At 38.4% G+C, this 7,790-nt stretch overlaps 1 long non-coding RNA gene across 1 annotated transcript; it reads right to left on the bottom strand.

Moving 5' to 3' along the window:
- Positions 1–1,460: 1,460 nt before the first annotated feature.
- Positions 1,461–6,675, bottom strand: LOC132380785 (uncharacterized). Its single transcript, XR_009507859.1, has 3 exons — positions 5,985–6,675; positions 3,615–3,735; positions 1,461–3,528 (listed from the first exon to the last, which is right to left on the bottom strand). It is a non-coding gene; the product is annotated as an uncharacterized LOC132380785 (long non-coding RNA).
- Between the last annotated feature and the right edge of the window lie 1,115 nt (positions 6,676–7,790).

Genomic DNA, 7,790 nt, shown 5'->3' with positions numbered 1-7,790 from the left:
TTTGAATTTCCCCTACTCTCAATGGAAAAAGCCTATCCACGTCAACTCTATCTAACTCCCTCATAATTTTAAATACCTCTATCAAGTCCTCCCTCAACCTTCTACGCTCCAAAGAATAAAGACCTAACTTGTTCAACCTTTCCCTGTAACTTAGGTTCTGAAACCTAGGTAACATTCTAGTAAATCTCCTCTGTACTCTTTCTATTTTGTTGATATCTTTCCTATAAGTTGGTGACCAGAACTGTACACAATACTCCAAATTTGGCCTCACCAATGCCTTGTAAAATTTTAACATTACATCTCAACTCCGTTACTCAATGCTCTGATTTATAAAGGTCAGCATACCAAAAGTTTTCTTCCCCACCCTATCCACATGAGATTCCACCTTCAGGGAGCTATGCACCATTTTTCCTAGATCACTCTGTTCTACTGCATTCTTCAATGCCCTACCATTTACCATGTATATCCTATTCGGATTATTCCGACCAAAATGTAGCACCCCACACTTATCAGCATTAAACTCCATCTGCCATCTTTCAGCCAACTCTTCTAACTGGTCTAAATCTCTCCGCAAGCTTTGAAAACCTACTTCATTATCCACAACGCCACCTATCTTAGTATCATCTGCATACTTACTAATCCAATTTATCACCCCATCATCCAGATCATCAATGTATATGATAAACATTGGACCCAGTACAGATCCCTGAGACACACCACTAGTCACTGGCCTCCAACCTGACAAACAATTATCCACCACTACTCTCTGGCATCTCCCATCCAGCCACTGTTGAATCCATTTTACTACTTGAATATTAATACCTAATGATAGAACCTTTCTAACTAACCTTCCATGTGGAACCTTGTCAAATAGTCTTACCGTAGAAAGGGGCACGAGACAGGATTGTGCATGGTCACCACTACTCTGAGCATTACATCTGGAACCATTAGCTCAATACATCAGACAAAACAAAGGTATCAGGGGAATTACTATTAAAGGGGCAGAGCATAAAATATTGGCTTATTACGCAGATGACATTCTGATCTATCTAGTGCACCCAATATACTCTTTACCTGAATTGATACAATCCTTTGGTCAATATGGTCAATTATCAGGATACAAGATCAGCATAGATAAAACCCAATTACATTCATATAACTATAGCCCACAAAGAGAAATTGAAAGTAGATATCCCTGGGCATGGCAAACAGAGACTTTCAAATATTTGGGCATAATTATGCCAAAAGATTTGGCAAAATTATCAGAATGGAATTATCAGCCTCATATATATATATATATAATTAAGGAAGATATAACAAGATGGAACATAATTCCTTTTTTTAGTTTCAGTTCAAGAATTGAATCTATTAAAATGAATATACTGCCCAGGCTGTTATATCTCTTTCAAACCCTACCAATAGAGATTAATCAAAATCAATTCAATGAATGGAACAAAATATCATCAAGATATATTTGGCAAGGTAAAAGGCCTAGAGTTCGTCTCAAAACTTTGCAATTAGCCAAGGAAAAGGGGGGATGGGGCCTACCTTCTCCTAGAGATCATTATTTTGCAGCACGGTTGAGAGCTGTGATATGTTGGTGTATCCTATCATATGACGCTCAATGGTAAAACATTGAGGAGCGGGTACTTCCCATCCCTATACAGGCAATTTTGGCTGATAACAACCTACAAAGGTACATAAATACTATTGATAACCCATAGGTGAAATGGACTCTTAAAATATGGAAAACTATTATGAAAGAATATAAACTAGAGGGAGACATTGCAATTCTTAAATGGCATTCATGACTCGGATTTCACGCCAAATAAATTGGATGCTAGATTTAAGGACTGGACAGCTAAAGGAACAACAGTTCTTTGCAAAAGAATAAAAGAAGGAACACTGTTCAGTTTTCAGATGCTTAAAGAGAAACACATTAGAAAAACAATATTTTTATTGGTATTTACAGATGTGACAATATGTTAATAGGATGGTTAAAAATGTAACCAAGGCAAGTACATGCTTGATAGAGCTATTTAGAAAAGTATATAATTCAAATAACGGTGGTAGAATAATTTCAAGTATGTATAAGGGTTTGTGACAATATGTTAATAGGACAGTTAAAAATGTAACCAAGGCAAGTACATGCTTGATAGAGCTATTTAGAAAAGTGTATAATTCAAATAACGGTGGTAGAATAATTTCAAGCATGTATAAGGGTTTGTCAAATCTTAAAATATATTCGACTTCATACATTAAAACAAAATGGGAGAAGGAAGGAGGGATAATTATATCTGAGGAAGAATGGACAACAATATGGAGGTATCAATAGAAGTGTACCAGTTCACAGAAATGGAGGGAGTTCGGATGGAAAAACTTATTAAGATATTTTATTACACCCTCTCAGAAATCCCATTATGATAGTAATATCCCTGTTTGCTGGAGAAATTGTGGAAATCAAAATGCAAATCATTATCATATTTTCTGGGAATGCACCGTTATCAAAGACTATTGGAGTGGGATACACAATGCCCTACAAGACATCTTTAGATGTGAAATACCTTTAGAGAGTAAGACCATATATTTTGGATATATACCTCAAGAATGGTTGTAAAGAGATAAATATTTAATGAATATACTGTTGGTGACTGGTAAAAAAGACTCTTACTAGGAAATGGTTATCACAGGAGAGCCCAACCTTAAATACATGGATGGAAATTACAATGGATGTTTACAACATGGAGAAGATAACAGCATCTGTTAATCATAAGTTGGAACAATTTAATTCATACTGGGAAAATGATTTAACTACATAATGCCTCATAGGCCCGATTTTATCCTCACAAATCAATGAATATGTTGTAAAAAAAGATCACTCCCCACTTGAACATAGTTTTCTCCTGTCGCTTGTTCTTTGTTTCCTCTAAGATAAATATTATGTGGAGATTTGTGACATATATGATTATATGATATATATGTACAGTACCTGAAATACCTCTTATGGAAATGTTTGTTTGATGATGAACTTCAATAAAAAATAAATTACAAAAAAAATGGCGAGGGCAACGGGGCCGTGTTCCTGTGCCCCCACCCCACGCCGCTCACGCCGTGTGCTGGAAGCTGACTGGAAGCTCCTTGCCAGCGCAGAAGCAGGATGGTTGTGGAGGGGGTGGAGTCCTGATGTGGGTGACTCACCTCCCGGGCCTTCCCACCGGTCAGGAGTGTGATGTTAACTTCCCTGGCTGGAGTTAGACTCTGCATTCCACATCACTACATTCCCTTCTCCGTGATCTACAGCTCAGGAGTGTGACAGGACAATCCCCACCTGCCAAGGTCCGACAACTGTACAGAAGGCCAACACCATCCAGTCCTCGTTTGGCATCCCATCCGTGCCCCCAGACATCTCTCTTCACCACTGGCGGATAGCGTGTGTCTGCAGAGTTCACATCGTTTCCTCGCCCGGGCAACTTCGACTACATCTCCTCCTAACCCTGGTGCCTCTCCTGCTCTCCCAAATCTATAAGCCTGTAAAGCACAGGAGAATCAGGTCATTCGGCCCATCGAGTCTGCTCTGCCAGTTGATCACGGCCCAGCTAAATCACATCGCTCACCGTCACTGGCTCTGAACCCTGCAGCCCGTTTCATCAGACTGTCGATTAAAGGGTGTGGCATGACCCCGATCTTTTTTGAAGGACAATTAGCGATGGGGAACATATACTGGCCTTCTTAGATCTGCACAGAAATGAAATGGAATTTTGAAGGATTACTGGGCATTTCTGGTTTAACTTACAAAAAATGATTGAAACACTTGCAACATTGAGAAACTACAACAAAATTACAAGATTTCTCTTTATGCAGATGATTTTTAGATTTTTATTTTGAATCTTGAGGAATCAGTTCCTAATCTTTTGGAAATACTTAAAGATTTTGGAAAATTTTCAGGATATAAACTTAATTTGAATAAAAGTGAATTGTTTCCATTAAATGCTCCTGTTAGTACATATAATGATATTCCTTTTAGAATTGTTAATACATTTAGATATTTAGGTATTATAATTACTAAAAAAAAAGATCTTTATAAAGCTAATATAGTTCCTCTAGTAGACTCCATGAAACAACTATATTCTAGATGGAATCCACTTACTCTTTAATAGGTCGTATCCATGCTGTGAAAATGATGATTTTACCTAGATTTTTATATATTTTCCAAAATATACCTATCTTTTTAACTAAAATTTTTTTGATCAAACTGACTCTCTTATTTCTTCCTTTATTTGGAACAATAAAAGACCAAGAATTAATAAGTACCATTTCCAAAAACCCCAAAAAAATGGTGGACTTACACTTCCTAATTTAAGACTGTATTATTGGGCTGTAAATGTTAGACAATTATGCTTTTGGTTATACTGGCTCGATAACAGCCAAAAACCACTTTGGTTTGATTTGGAATTAAAAGCTGTTAAACAATTTCATTTCACTTCAATATTAGGAGCTCCATTACCTTTACAGCTCTCTAAAATTCCAAATTTAAATTTTTACCCGGTTATTAAACAATCTTTACGGATTTGGATTCAGTTTTGTAATTTTTAAAATTTTAAACAATTTAAGTTGTCTAGTTTTTTATATCGAAACTTTTCATTTAAACCTTCAATAACCAACCCCATTTTTCTCCTACGGAAAAATAAAGGGATTCGTTTTTTTACAGATTTATTTTATAATGGTCGATTGATGTCTTTTGAAGAGTTAGTTAATAAATACTCTCTCGCTCATACAGATTTTTTTGCAATATTTTCAGGTTAGACCTTTTTTTACAATATTTACCTAAGTTTCCATACTTACAAGTATCGGATTTGTTGGATACCATTTTGAAATTGAATCGCTTAGTGAAAGGTTCCATTAGCAGAATTTATAATTTACTCTTGTTACAAAAAGAGGACCTATCACTAAAGATTAAACAAGATTGGGAGAGAGAACTTAATATGACCTTTGTGAATGAAGATTCAGTTTGAATTTTGAAAAATGTAAATTCTTCTATATGTGCCAATCACTGGCTATCAATTTAAAATTGTCCATTGTTATTATTTAACAAAGGAGAGATTATCTAAAATATTTCCTAGTGTAGATAATTATTGTGATAGATGTAAAACTGAAGTAGCTAATTTGTCACACAAGTTCTGGTCATGTTGTTCATTAAAACTGTTTTGGAAATCTTTATTTTCTACAATCTCTAAAGCTTTGAAAATTAATTTACAACCTAATAGACTAACTGTTCAATTTGGAATAGTTACACATCATATTCAGGGTATTTCATATTCAGATCAACATGTAATTGCATTTGTTACATTGTTGGCAAGAAGGGCTATTTTATTATAATGGAAAGATAACTCTTCCCCGACATTAATTGAACGGTTTTCTCAAGTAATGTTATGTCTCAGCTTGGAAAAAATTAGAAATAGAACTTTTGAACTTCGATTTGATTTTGAGAGAAGATGGGGTTCTTTTGCCAAATATTACTATTTAATTTGAATTATTCTATATGGTTTCATTCCAATTTTTTATTATCTTTTTAAAAAATGTGAATTGGCAGTTGATGAATTTTTTCTACATATCTAGATGATGATTAAACGTATTGCTTCCGGGGGTTGATTCCGAACGGTTTTTTTTGTAGTTAGTGGGTTTTTTTTCTCAGTTAGATGGGGTTTTTTCCTTCTTTTTCTATATATCAATCTTATTTTCATTTTTATATATTATGATTTTTTTCTTCAGCTCTATTAATTGCATACATATTAATTTTTTTGAAATTTTTTATTATTCTATAGTTGTATAAGATTATGTAGCAATAAAAAGAATCTAAAAAACAGAAACTACAACTCCCAGCAGGCTGCAGCACAGACACAAGGCGCTCATGATCGACAGCGCATCTGCTCCTGAAAGTCCTTAAAATACACATTCCCCAAGATCTTTCGCAACGGAGCGCATACCCTGTAAGCAATATCCCAGTTTAGACCACATTGTTCAGGAGCCTCCGCGGCAACGTGTGTGCAGAAATGAAATCTTCATCTGGTGCTCAAAAGAGTCAGCAACAGAGAAAAGCCAATAAGACTACATTCCCCAGCAGGCTCCAAGCGAAGCGCATGCGCGCCGTACAAAAACACTGCATCTCCCACCAGCACCTGATTTCCTGTCGGGGTGGCTCGGCCTTTAACCCGCCCTAGTCCTAAATTCCTTCAGTTCTTCCGTCGTCCCGACGCATGCGGTCGAAGTCCATCCACCAAAGGATACAAGTGCAGCCGGTTGTCGCCGTTGGCAACCGCCTCCCGCCGCCATGTTTGGGTAGGAAGCGCGGGCGCGACCACTGAGCGGGAGCGGTGGGGGTGGAACGGCGCGGGGCCGGGCGATACCATTGGGCGGAGGGGTGATGTTGAGACCTGTCACCGAGGAGAGGAGGGTCAGACTGCAGGAACAAGCCAAGTGCTTTATAAAGGGGTGCGGGGTGGGTGGGGCTTCAGGTGTATGTGGCCCCGCCCTTTTCCTCGGTGATCAATCCCAGGGTGAATAGCAGAGGTCGCCCCCTGCTTGAAATTGCAACGTGACTTGTTGACATAGGGAATTTCAATGGTGGGTATTGACTCAGTATAAGCCTTATTTGTCTAATTATCACTGCATTATATAGCTGGCGTGACATGTGTTGTCTGGTAGCGCTACTTTGCGAATGTCATAAAAATTCTATAAATGACAAAGTCAATAAATATTATGTAAAAATAGCGAGGTCGCATTTATGGAACGTTAATAAATCTGGTGAGTTCAAATGTTCATTTTTATTGTAAGAGTGCGCATCTATGATACGACTTTGATATTTGTCTACTCCAGACAGCCATTAAATTCAGAAAGACCATGGTTGTTGATGAAAGAAAATGCATCAACTCCCCCAGCCCAACCGGCACGAAAAAGAAAAGAAACAAAACTCACAGTCGCCAAAATCCCCCTCCGTCCGCAGTAAAAAACAGCCACAATAACAACCAAAGTTCCCCTACACATAACGTTTTGAACCATCACTCGCAGAAAAGAACAGGGACTGTGGCACCAAATTCCCCCAACACTGCCTCTTACCGACAAAAATTAGCAGGTCAGGCCCCTCCCCACCCCGCCAATCGGCCACAAGAAAGAAACACCGAAACACTAAAGGAAACCAATACAAAATACAGTCCAATAATCACACTAATTTCAGAATATGGAAAAGGGGAATTTAGTAGCTGCTTGGCGAAGCGGTCTCCCAATCTACGTCAGGTCTCACTGATATGCAGGAGGCCATACCGGGAGCACTGGACACAGTATATGACCCCAACAGACTCACTGGTGAAGCGGCGCCTCGCCTACGCTCCGTCCGCCGGACGAAGTGGGATCTCCGAGTGGCCACCCATTTTAATTCCACTTTCCATTTCTATTCTGATATGTCAGTCCACGGCCTCCTGTACTGTCGCGATGAGGGCACACTCAGGTTGGAGGAATACCTAATATTTCAGTTGGGTAACCTCCGACCTGATGTCATGCCCACAACCACCCTCTGCCCCCTTATGGTAATCAGATTCAGATTCAGTTTATTGTCATTTTGAAACCACAAATGCAATGCAGTTAAAAAAATGAGACAACTTTCCTCCAGAATGTTATCACAAAAGCACATGACAAAACAGACTACCCCAGAGAATCCACATAACGTTTGGCAATCCCCAGTCCAGAGTCCGGAGAGGCTGCTGCGTATTAATATCGCGCTACCATCTTAGCGCGTT

The sequence above is a fragment of the Hypanus sabinus genome, chromosome 24 (genome assembly GCF_030144855.1).
Source record: "Hypanus sabinus isolate sHypSab1 chromosome 24, sHypSab1.hap1, whole genome shotgun sequence".
In the NCBI taxonomy this organism is placed as follows: Eukaryota; Metazoa; Chordata; class Chondrichthyes; order Myliobatiformes; family Dasyatidae; genus Hypanus; species Hypanus sabinus.
This window is presented reverse-complemented; position numbering and strand designations above follow the sequence as displayed.